The following is a 14,570-nucleotide window of genomic DNA, read 5'->3' as shown; positions in this document are numbered from 1 at the left end:
CTATCCATACATGTTATCCGGGGATACGGTACCCTTTCTAACCTTTGTGCAATCACGTGCAATCCATACTGGGCCTAACACCGTCTGAGCCTGCCTCCTGAGACATATATTTTGAATGTGTACGCTATCCATACATGTTATCCGGGGATACGGTACCCTTTCTATCCTTTGTGTAATCACGTGCAATCCATACTGTGCCTGACACCATCTGAGCCTGCCTCCTGAGACATATATTTTGAAAGTGTACGCTATCCATACATGTTATCCAGGGATACGGTACCCTTTCTAACCTTTGTGCAATCATGTGCAATCCATACTGGGCCTGACACCGTCTGAGCCTGCCTACTGAGACATATATTTTGAATGTGTACGCTATCCAAACATGTTATCCGGGGATACGGTACCCTTTCTAACCTTTGTGCAATCACGTGCAATCCATACTGGGCATCAAACCGTCTGAGCCTGCCTCCTGAGACATATATTTTGAATGTGTACGCTATCCATACATGTTATCCGGGGATACGGTACCCTTTCTATCCTTTGTGTAATCACGTGCAATCCATACTGTGCCTGACACCATCTGAGCCTGCCTCCTGAGACATATATTTTGAATGTGTACGCTATCCATACATGTTATCCAGGGATACGGTACCCTTTCTAACCTTTGTGCAATCACGTGCAATCCATACTGGGCCTGACACCGTCTGAGCCTGCCTCCTGAGACATATATTTTGAATATGAACGCTATCCATACATGTTATCCAGGGATACGGTACCCTTTCTAACCTTTGTGCAATCACGTGCAATCCATACTGGGCCTGACACCGTCTGAGCCTGCCTCCTGAGACATATATTTTGAATATGAACGCTATCCATACATGTTATCCAGGGATACGGTACCCTTTCTAACCTTTGTGCAATCACGTACAATCCATACTGTGCCTGACACCGTCTGAGCCTGCCTCCTGAGACATATATTTTGAATATGAACGCTATCCATACATGTTATCCAGGGATACGGTACCCTTTCTAACCTTTGTGCAATCACGTGCAATCCATACTGGGCCTAACACCGTCTGAGCCTGCCTCCTGAGACATATATTTTAAATGTGTATGCTATCCATACATGTTATACGGGGATACGGTACCCTTTCTAACCTTTGTGCAATCACGTACAATCCATACTGGGCCTAACACCGTCTGAGCCTGCCTCCTGATACATATATTTTGAATGTGTACGCTATCCATACATGTTATCCGGGGATACGGTACCCTTTCTAACCTTTGTGCAATCACGTACAATCCATACTGGGCCTAACACCGTCTGAGCCTGCCTCCTGATACATATATTTTGAATGTGTACGCTATCCATACATGTTATCCGGGGATACGGTACCCTTTCTAACCTTTGTGCAATCACGTGCAATCCATACTGGGCCTAACACCGTCTGAGCCTGCCTCCTGAGACATATATTTTGAATGTGTACGCTATCCATACATGTTATCCGGGGATACGGTACCCTTTCTATCCTTTGTGTAATCACGTGCAATCCATACTGTGCCTGACACCATCTGAGCCTACCTCCTGAGACATATATTTTGAAAGTGTACGCTATCCATACATGTTATCCAGGGATACGGTACCCTTTCTAACCTTTGTGCAATCATGTGCAATCCATACTGGGCCTGACACCGTCTGAGCCTGCCTACTGAGACATATATTTTGAATGTGTACGCTATCCAAACATGTTATCCGGGGATACGGTACCCTTTCTAACCTTTGTGCAATCACGTGCAATCCATACTGGGCATCAAACCGTCTGAGCATGCCTCCTGATACATATATTTTGAATGTGTACTCTATCCATACATGTTATCCGGGGATACGGTACCCTTTCTAACCTTTGTGCAATCACGTGCAATCCATACTGTGCCTGACACCGTGTGAGCCTGCCTCCTGAGACATATATTTTGAATGTGTACGCTATTCATACATGTTATCCAGGGATACGGTACCCTTTCTAACCTTTGTGCAATCACGTGCAATCCATACTGGGCCTAACACCGTCTGAGCCTGCCTCCTGAGACATATATTTTGAGTGTGTACGCTATCCATACATGTTATCTGGGGATACGGTACCCTTTCTAACCATTGTGCAATCACGTGCAATCCATACTGGGCCTAACACCGTCTGAGCCTGCCTCCTGAGACATATATTTTGAATGTGTACGCTATCCATACATGTTATCCGGGGATACGGTACCCTTTCTAACCTTTGTGCAATCACGTGCAATCCATACTGTGCCTGACACTGTCTGAGCCTGCCTCCTGAGACATATATTTTGAATGTGTACGCTATTCATACATGTTATCCAGGGATACGGTACCCTTTCTAACCTTTGTGCAATCACGTGCAATCCATACTGGGCCTGACACCGTCTGAGCCTGCCTCCTGAGACATATATTTTGAATGTGTACGCTATCCATACATGTTATCCGGGGATACGGTACCCTTTCTAACCTTTGTGCAATCACGTGCAATCCATACTGGGCCTGACACCGTCTGAGCCTGCCTCCTGAGACATATATTTTGAATATGAACGCTATCCATACATGTTATCCAGGGATACGGTACCCTTTCTAACCTTTGTGCAATCACTTGCAATCCATACTGGGCCTGACACCGTCTGAGCCTGCCTCCTGAGACATATATTTTGAATATGAACGCTATCCATACATGTTATCCAGGGATACGGTACCCTTTCTAACCTTTGTGCAATCACGTACAATCCATACTGTGCCTGACACCGTCTGAGCCTGCCTCCTGAGACATATATTTTGAATATGAACGCTATCCATACATGTTATCCAGGGATACGGTACCCTTTCTAACCTTTGTGCAATCACGTGCAATCCATACTGGGCCTAACACCGTCTGAGCCTGCCTCCTGAGACATATATTTTAAATGTGTACGCTATCCATACATGTTATACGGGGATACGGTACCCTTTCTAACCTTTGTGCAATCACGTACAATCCATACTGGGCCTAACACCGTCTGAGCCTGCCTCCTGATACATATATTTTGAATGTGTACGCTATCCATACATGTTATCCGGGGATACGGTACCCTTTCTAACCTTTGTGCAATCACGTGCAATCCATACTGGGCCTAACACCGTCTGAGCCTGCCTCCTGAGACATATATTTTGAATGTGTACGCTATCCATACATGTTATCCGGGGATACGGTACCCTTTCTAACCTTTGTGCAATCACGTGCAATCCATACTGGGCCTAACACCGTCTGAGCCTGCCTCCTGAGACATATATTTTGAATGTGTACGCTATCCATACATGTTATCCAGGGATACGGTACCCTTTCTAACCTTTGTGCAATCACGTGCAATCCATACTGGGCCTGACACCGTCTGAGCATGCCTCCTGAGACATATATTTTGAATGTGTACGCTATCCATACATGTTATCCAGGGATACGGTACCCTTTCTAACCTTTGTGCAATCACGTGCAATCCATACTGGGCCTAACACCGTCTGAGCCTGCCTCCTGAGACATATATTTTAAATGTGTACGCTATCCATACATGTTATACGGGGATACGGTACCCTTTCTAACCTTTGTGCAATCACGTACAATCCATACTGGGCCTAACACCGTCTGAGCCTACCTCCTGATACATATATTTTGAATGTGTACGCTATCCATACATGTTATCCGGGGATACGGTACCCTTTCTAACCTTTGTGCAATCACGTGCAATCCATACTGGGCCTAACACCGTCTGAGCCTGCCTCCTGAGACATATATTTTGAATGTGTACGCTATCCATACATGTTATCCGGGGATACGGTACCCTTTCTATCCTTTGTGTAATCACGTGCAATCCATACTGTGCCTGACACCATCTGAGCCTGCCTCCTGAGACATATATTTTGAAAGTGTACGCTATCCATACATGTTATCCAGGGATACGGTACCCTTTCTAACCTTTGTGCAATCATGTGCAATCCATACTGGGCCTGACACCGTCTGAGCCTGCCTACTGAGACATATATTTTGAATGTGTACGCTATCCAAACATGTTATCCGGGGATACGGTACCCTTTCTAACCTTTGTGCAATCACGTGCAATCCATACTGGGCATCAAACCGTCTGAGCATGCCTCCTGATACATATATTTTGAATGTGTACTCTATCCATACATGTTATCCGGGGATACGGTACCCTTTCTAACCTTTGTGCAATCACGTGCAATCCATACTGTGCCTGACACCGTGTGAGCCTGCCTCCTGAGACATATATTTTGAATGTGTACGCTATTCATACATGTTATCCAGGGATACGGTACCCTTTCTAACCTTTGTGCAATCACGTGCAATCCATACTGGGCCTAACACCGTCTGAGCCTGCCTCCTGAGACATATATTTTGAGTGTGTACGCTATCCATACATGTTATCTGGGGATACGGTACCCTTTCTAACCATTGTGCAATCACGTGCAATCCATACTGGGCCTAACACCGTCTGAGCCTGCCTCCTGAGACATATATTTTGAATGTGTACGCTATCCATACATGTTATCCGGGGATACGGTACCCTTTCTAACCTTTGTGCAATCACGTGCAATCCATACTGTGCCTGACACTGTCTGAGCCTGCCTCCTGAGACATATATTTTGAATGTGTACGCTATTCATACATGTTATCCAGGGATACGGTACCCTTTCTAACCTTTGTGCAATCACGTGCAATCCATACTGGGCCTGACACCGTCTGAGCCTGCCTCCTGAGACATATATTTTGAATGTGTACGCTATCCATACATGTTATCCGGGGATACGGTACCCTTTCTAACCTTTGTGCAATCACGTGCAATCCATACTGGGCCTAACACCGTCTGAGCCTGCCTCCTGAGACATATATTTTGAATGTGTACGCTATCCATACATGTTATCCAGGGATACGGTACCCTTTCTAACCTTTGTGCAATCACGTGCAATCCATACTGGGCCTGACACCGTCTGAGCATGCCTCCTGAGACATATATTTTGAATGTGTACGCTATCCATACATGTTATCCAGGGATACGGTACCCTTTCTAACCTTTGTGCAATCACGTGCAATCCATACTGGGCCTAACACCGTCTGAGCCTGCCTCCTGAGACATATATTTTAAATGTGTACGCTATCCATACATGTTATACGGGGATACGGTACCCTTTCTAACCTTTGTGCAATCACGTACAATCCATACTGGGCCTAACACCGTCTGAGCCTGCCTCCTGATACATATATTTTGAATGTGTACGCTATCCATACATGTTATCCGGGGATACGGTACCCTTTCTAACCTTTGTGCAATCACGTGCAATCCATACTGGGCCTAACACCGTCTGAGCCTGCCTCCTGAGACATATATTTTGAATGTGTACGCTATCCATACATGTTATCCGGGGATACGGTACCCTTTCTATCCTTTGTGTAATCACGTGCAATCCATACTGTGCCTGACACCATCTGAGCCTGCCTCCTGAGACATATATTTTGAAAGTGTACGCTATCCATACATGTTATCCAGGGATACGGTACCCTTTCTAACCTTTGTGCAATCATGTGCAATCCATACTGGGCCTGACACCGTCTGAGCCTGCCTACTGAGACATATATTTTGAATGTGTACGCTATCCAAACATGTTATCCGGGGATACGGTACCCTTTCTAACCTTTGTGCAATCACGTGCAATCCATACTGGGCATCAAACCGTCTGAGCCTGCCTCCTGAGACATATATTTTGAATGTGTACGCTATCCATACATGTTATCCGGGGATACGGTACCCTTTCTATCCTTTGTGTAATCACGTGCAATCCATACTGTGCCTGACACCATCTGAGCCTGCCTCCTGAGACATATATTTTGAATGTGTACGCTATCCATACATGTTATCCAGGGATACGGTACCCTTTCTAACCTTTGTGCAATCACGTGCAATCCATACTGGGCCTGACACCGTCTGAGCCTGCCTCCTGAGACATATATTTTGAATATGAACGCTATCCATACATGTTATCCAGGGATACGGTACCCTTTCTAACCTTTGTGCAATCACGTGCAATCCATACTGGGCCTGACACCGTCTGAGCCTGCCTCCTGAGACATATATTTTGAATATGAACGCTATCCATACATGTTATCCAGGGATACGGTACCCTTTCTAACCTTTGTGCAATCACGTACAATCCATACTGTGCCTGACACCGTCTGAGCCTGCCTCCTGAGACATATATTTTGAATATGAACGCTATCCATACATGTTATCCAGGGATACGGTACCCTTTCTAACCTTTGTGCAATCACGTGCAATCCATACTGGGCCTAACACCGTCTGAGCCTGCCTCCTGAGACATATATTTTAAATGTGTATGCTATCCATACATGTTATACGGGGATACGGTACCCTTTCTAACCTTTGTGCAATCACGTACAATCCATACTGGGCCTAACACCGTCTGAGCCTGCCTCCTGATACATATATTTTGAATGTGTACGCTATCCATACATGTTATCCGGGGATACGGTACCCTTTCTAACCTTTGTGCAATCACGTACAATCCATACTGGGCCTAACACCGTCTGAGCCTGCCTCCTGATACATATATTTTGAATGTGTACGCTATCCATACATGTTATCCGGGGATACGGTACCCTTTCTAACCTTTGTGCAATCACGTGCAATCCATACTGGGCCTAACACCGTCTGAGCCTGCCTCCTGAGACATATATTTTGAATGTGTACGCTATCCATACATGTTATCCGGGGATACGGTACCCTTTCTATCCTTTGTGTAATCACGTGCAATCCATACTGTGCCTGACACCATCTGAGCCTGCCTCCTGAGACATATATTTTGAAAGTGTACGCTATCCATACATGTTATCCAGGGATACGGTACCCTTTCTAACCTTTGTGCAATCATGTGCAATCCATACTGGGCCTGACACCGTCTGAGCCTGCCTACTGAGACATATATTTTGAATGTGTACGCTATCCAAACATGTTATCCGGGGATACGGTACCCTTTCTAACCTTTGTGCAATCACGTGCAATCCATACTGGGCATCAAACCGTCTGAGCATGCCTCCTGATACATATATTTTGAATGTGTACTCTATCCATACATGTTATCCGGGGATACGGTACCCTTTCTAACCTTTGTGCAATCACGTGCAATCCATACTGTGCCTGACACCGTGTGAGCCTGCCTCCTGAGACATATATTTTGAATGTGTACGCTATTCATACATGTTATCCAGGGATACGGTACCCTTTCTAACCTTTGTGCAATCACGTGCAATCCATACTGGGCCTAACACCGTCTGAGCCTGCCTCCTGAGACATATATTTTGAGTGTGTACGCTATCCATACATGTTATCTGGGGATACGGTACCCTTTCTAACCATTGTGCAATCACGTGCAATCCATACTGGGCCTAACACCGTCTGAGCCTGCCTCCTGAGACATATATTTTGAATGTGTACGCTATCCATACATGTTATCCGGGGATACGGTACCCTTTCTAACCTTTGTGCAATCACGTGCAATCCATACTGTGCCTGACACTGTCTGAGCCTGCCTCCTGAGACATATATTTTGAATGTGTACGCTATTCATACATGTTATCCAGGGATACGGTACCCTTTCTAACCTTTGTGCAATCACGTGCAATCCATACTGGGCCTGACACCGTCTGAGCCTGCCTCCTGAGACATATATTTTGAATGTGTACGCTATCCATACATGTTATCCGGGGATACGGTACCCTTTCTAACCTTTGTGCAATCACGTGCAATCCATACTGGGCCTAACACCGTCTGAGCCTGCCTCCTGAGACATATATTTTGAATGTGTACGCTATCCATACATGTTATCCAGGGATACGGTACCCTTTCTAACCTTTGTGCAATCACGTGCAATCCATACTGGGCCTGACACCGTCTGAGCATGCCTCCTGAGACATATATTTTGAATGTGTACGCTATCCATACATGTTATCCAGGGATACGGTACCCTTTCTAACCTTTGTGCAATCACGTGCAATCCATACTGGGCCTAACACCGTCTGAGCCTGCCTCCTGAGACATATATTTTAAATGTGTACGCTATCCATACATGTTATACGGGGATACGGTACCCTTTCTAACCTTTGTGCAATCACGTACAATCCATACTGGGCCTAACACCGTCTGAGCCTGCCTCCTGATACATATATTTTGAATGTGTACGCTATCCATACATGTTATCCGGGGATACGGTACCCTTTCTAACCTTTGTGCAATCACGTGCAATCCATACTGGGCCTAACACCGTCTGAGCCTGCCTCCTGAGACATATATTTTGAATGTGTACGCTATCCATACATGTTATCCGGGGATACGGTACCCTTTCTATCCTTTGTGTAATCACGTGCAATCCATACTGTGCCTGACACCATCTGAGCCTGCCTCCTGAGACATATATTTTGAAAGTGTACGCTATCCATACATGTTATCCAGGGATACGGTACCCTTTCTAACCTTTGTGCAATCATGTGCAATCCATACTGGGCCTGACACCGTCTGAGCCTGCCTACTGAGACATATATTTTGAATGTGTACGCTATCCAAACATGTTATCCGGGGATACGGTACCCTTTCTAACCTTTGTGCAATCACGTGCAATCCATACTGGGCATCAAACCGTCTGAGCCTGCCTCCTGAGACATATATTTTGAATGTGTACGCTATCCATACATGTTATCCGGGGATACGGTACCCTTTCTATCCTTTGTGTAATCACGTGCAATCCATACTGTGCCTGACACCATCTGAGCCTGCCTCCTGAGACATATATTTTGAATGTGTACGCTATCCATACATGTTATCCAGGGATACGGTACCCTTTCTAACCTTTGTGCAATCACGTGCAATCCATACTGGGCCTGACACCGTCTGAGCCTGCCTCCTGAGACATATATTTTGAATATGAACGCTATCCATACATGTTATCCAGGGATACGGTACCCTTTCTAACCTTTGTGCAATCACGTGCAATCCATACTGGGCCTGACACCGTCTGAGCCTGCCTCCTGAGACATATATTTTGAATATGAACGCTATCCATACATGTTATCCAGGGATACGGTACCCTTTCTAACCTTTGTGCAATCACGTACAATCCATACTGTGCCTGACACCGTCTGAGCCTGCCTCCTGAGACATATATTTTGAATATGAACGCTATCCATACATGTTATCCAGGGATACGGTACCCTTTCTAACCTTTGTGCAATCACGTGCAATCCATACTGGGCCTAACACCGTCTGAGCCTGCCTCCTGAGACATATATTTTAAATGTGTATGCTATCCATACATGTTATACGGGGATACGGTACCCTTTCTAACCTTTGTGCAATCACGTACAATCCATACTGGGCCTAACACCGTCTGAGCCTGCCTCCTGATACATATATTTTGAATGTGTACGCTATCCATACATGTTATCCGGGGATACGGTACCCTTTCTAACCTTTGTGCAATCACGTGCAATCCATACTGGGCCTAACACCGTCTGAGCCTGCCTCCTGAGACATATATTTTGAATGTGTACGCTATCCATACATGTTATCCGGGGATACGGTACCCTTTCTAACCTTTGTGCAATCACGTGCAATCCATACTGTGCCTGACACCATCTGAGCCTGCCTCCTGAGACATATATTTTGAAAGTGTACGCTATCCATACATGTTATCCAGGGATACGGTACCCTTTCTAACCTTTGTGCAATCACGTGCAATCCATACTGGGCCTGACACCGTCTGAGCCTGCCTACTGAGACATATATTTTGAATGTGTACGCTATCCATACATGTTATCCGGGGATACGGTACCCTTTCTAACCTTTGTGCAATCACGTGCAATCCATACTGGGCCTAACACCGTCTGAGCCTGCCTCCAGAGACATATATTTTGAATGTGTACGCTATACATACATGTTATCCGGGGTACGGTACCCTTTCTAACCTTTGTGCAATCACGTGCAATCTATACTGTGCCTGACACCGTCTGAGCCTGCCTCCTGAGACATATATTTTGAATGTGTACGCTATCCATACATGTTATCCAGGGATACGGTACCCTTTCTAACCTTTGTGCAATCACGTGCAATCCATACTGGGCCTGACACCGTCTGAGCCTGCCTCCTGAGACATATGTTTTGAATATGTACGCTATCCATACATGTTATCCAGGGATACGGTACCCTTTCTAACCTTTGTGCAATCACGTGCAATCCATACTGGGCCTAACACCGTCTGAGCCTGCCTCCTGAGACATATATTTTGAATGTGTACGCTATCCATACATGTTATCCGGGGATACAGTACCCTTTCTAACCTTTGTGCAATCACGTGCAATCCATACTGGGCCTAACACCGTCTGAGCCTGCCTCCTGATACATATATTTTGAATGTGTACGCTATCCATACACGTTATCCGGGCATACGGTACCCTTTCTAACCTTTGTGCAAACACGTGCAATCCATACTGGGCCTAACACCGTCTGAGCCTGCCTCCTGAGACATATATTTTGAATGTGTATGCTATCCATACATGTTATCCGGGGATATGGTACCCTTTCTAACCTTTGTGCAATCACGTGCAATCCATACTGTGCCTGACACCGTCTGAGCCTGCCTCCTGAGACATATATTTTGAATGTGTACGCTATCCATACATGTTATCCAGGGATACGGTACCCTTTCTAACCTTTGTGCAATCACGTGCAATCCATACTGGGCCTAACACCGTCTGAGCCTGCCTCCTGAGACATATATTTTGAATGTGTACGCTATCCATACATGTTATCCGGGGATACGGTACCCTTTCTAACCTTTGTGCAATCACGTGCAATCCATACTGTGCCTGACACCATCTGAGCCTGCCTCCTGAGACATATATTTTGAATGTGTACGCTATCCATACATGTTATCCAGGGATACGGTACCCTTTCTAACCTTTGTGCAATCACGTGCAATCCATACTGGGCCTGACACCGTCTGAGCCTGCCTCCTGAGACATATATTTTGAATATGAACGCTATCCATACATGTTATCCAGGGATACGGTACCCTTTCTAACCTTTGTGCAATCACGTGCAATCCATACTGGGCCTGACACCGTCTGAGCCTGCCTCCTGAGACATATATTTTGAATATGAACGCTATCCATACATGTTATCCAGGGATACGGTACCCTTTCTAACCTTTGTGCAATCACGTACAATCCATACTGTGCCTGACACCGTCTGAGCCTGCCTCCTGAGACATATATTTTGAATATGAACGCTATCCATACATGTTATCCAGGGATACGGTACCCTTTCTAACCTTTGTGCAATCACGTGCAATCCATACTGGGCCTAACACCGTCTGAGCCTGCCTCCTGAGACATATATTTTAAATGTGTACGCTATCCATACATGTTATACGGGGATACGGTACCCTTTCTAACCTTTGTGCAATCACGTACAATCCATACTGGGCCTAACACCGTCTGAGCCTGCCTCCTGATACATATATTTTGAATGTGTACGCTATCCATACATGTTATCCGGGGATACGGTACCCTTTCTAACCTTTGTGCAATCACGTGCAATCCATACTGGGCCTAACACCGTCTGAGCCTGCCTCCTGAGACATATATTTTGAATGTGTACGCTATCCATACATGTTATCCGGGGATACGGTACCCTTTCTAACCTTTGTGCAATCACGTGCAATCCATACTGTGCCTGACACCATCTGAGCCTGCCTCCTGAGACATATATTTTGAAAGTGTACGCTATCCATACATGTTATCTAGGGATACGGTACCCTTTCTAACCTTTGTGCAATCACGTGCAATCCATACTGGGCCTGACACCGTCTGAGCCTGCCTACTGAGACATATATTTTGAATGTGTACGCTATCCATACATGTTATCCGGGGATACGGTACCCTTTCTAACCTTTGTGCAATCACGTGCAATCCATACTGGGCCTAACACCGTCTGAGCCTGCCTCCAGAGACATATATTTTGAATGTGTACGCTATCCATACATGTTATCCGGGGATACGGTACCCTTTCTAACCTTTGTGCAATCACGTGCAATCTATACTGTGCCTGACACCGTCTGAGCCTGCCTCCTGAGACATATATTTTGAATGTGTACGCTATCCATACATGTTATCCAGGGATACGGTACCCTTTCTAACCTTTGTGCAATCACGTGCAATCCATACTGGGCCTGACACCGTCTGAGCCTGCCTCCTGAGACATATGTTTTGAATATGTACGCTATCCATACATGTTATCCAGGGATACGGTACCCTTTCTAACCTTTGTGCAATCACGTGCAATCCATACTGGGCCTAACACCGTCTGAGCCTGCCTCCTGAGACATATATTTTGAATGTGTACGCTATCCATACATGTTATCCGGGGATACGGTACCCTTTCTAACCTTTGTGCAATCACGTGCAATCCATACTGGGCCTAACACCGTCTGAGCCTGCCTACTGATACATATATTTTGAATGTGTACGCTATCCATACACGTTATCCAGGCATACGGTACCCTTTCTAACCTTTGTGCAAACACGTGCAATCCATACTGGGCCTAACACCGTCTGAGCCTGCCTCCTGAGACATATATTTTGAATGTGTATGCTATCCATACATGTTATCCGGGGATACGGTACCCTTTCTAACCTTTGTGCAATCACGTGCAATCCATCCTGTGCCTGACACCGTCTGAGCCTGCCTCTTGAGACATATATTTTGAATGTGTACGCTATCCATACATGTTATCCAGGGATACGGTACCCTTTCTAACCTTTGTGCAATCACGTGCAATCCATACTGGGCCTAACACCGTCTGAGCCTGCCTCCTGAGACATATATTTTGAATGTGTACGCTATCCATACATGTTATCTGGGGATACGGTACCCTTTCTAACCTTTGTGCAATCACGTGCAATCCATACTAGGGCCTAACACCGTCTGAGCCTGCCTCCTGAGACAAATATTTTGAATGTGTATGCTATCCATACATGTTATCCGGGGATACGGTACCCTTTCTAACCTTTGTGCAATCACGTGCAATCCATACTGGGCCTGACACTGTCTGAACCTGCCTCCTGAGACACATATTTTGAATGTGTACGCTATCCATACATGTTATCCAGGGATACGGTACCCTTTCTAACCTTTGTGCAATCACGTGCAATCCATACTGGGCCTGACACCGTCTGAGCCTGCCTCCTGAGACATATATTTTGAATGTGTACGCTATCCATACATGTTATCCGGGGATACAGTACCCTTTCTAACCTTTGTGCAATCACGTGCAATCCATGCTGTGCCTGACACCGTGTGAGCCTGCCTCCTGAGACATATATTTTGAATGTGTATGCTATCCATACATGTTATCCAGGGATACGGTACCCTTTCTAACCTTTGTGCAATCACGTGCAATCCATACTGGGCCTGACACCATCTGATCCTGCCTCCTGAGACATATATTTTGAATGTGTACGCTATCCATACATGTTATCCAGGGATACGGTACCCTTTCTAACCTTTGTGCAATCACGTGCTATCCATACTGGGCCTTACACCGTCTGAGCCTGCCTCCTGAGACATATATTTTAAATGTGTACGCTATCCATACATGTTATACGGGGATACGGTACCCTTTCTAACCTTTGTGCAATCACGTGCAATCCATACTGGGCCTAACACCGTCTGAGCCTGCCTCCTGATACATATATTTTGAATGTGTACGCTATCCATACATGTTATCCGGGGATACGGTACCCTTTCTAACCTTTGTGCAATCACGTGCAATCCATACTGGGCCTAACACCATCTGAGCCTGCCTCCTGAGACATATATTTTGAATGTGTACGCTATCCATACATGTTATCCGGGGATACGGTACCCTTTCTAACCTTTGTGCAATCACGTGCAATCCATACTGGGCCTAACACCGTCTGAGCCTGCCTCCTGAGACATATATTTTGAATGTGTACGCTATCCATACATGTTATCCAGGGATACGGTACCCTTTCTAACCTTTGTGCAATCACGTGCAATCCATACTGGGCCTAACACCGTCTGAGCCTGCCTCCAGAGACATATATTTTGAATGTGTACGCTATCCATACATGTTATCCGGGGATACGGTACCCTTTCTAACCTTTGTGCAATCACGTGCAATCTATACTGTGCCTGACACCGTCTGAGCCTGCCTCCTGAGACATATATTTTGAATGTGTACGCTATCCATACATGTTATCCAGGGATACGGTACCCTTTCTAACCTTTGTGCAATCACGTGCAATCCATACTGGGCCTGACACCGTCTGAGCCTGCCTCCTGAGACATATGTTTTGAATATGTACGCTATCCATACATGTTATCCAGGGATACGGTACCCTTTCTAACCTTTGTGCAATCACGCGCAA

Source organism: Dendrobates tinctorius, unplaced genomic scaffold (genome assembly GCF_039654945.1).
Source record: "Dendrobates tinctorius isolate UK_male_01 unplaced genomic scaffold, ASM3965494v1 ptg000241l, whole genome shotgun sequence".
Classification (NCBI taxonomy): domain Eukaryota; kingdom Metazoa; phylum Chordata; class Amphibia; order Anura; family Dendrobatidae; genus Dendrobates; species Dendrobates tinctorius.
This window is presented reverse-complemented; position numbering follows the sequence as displayed.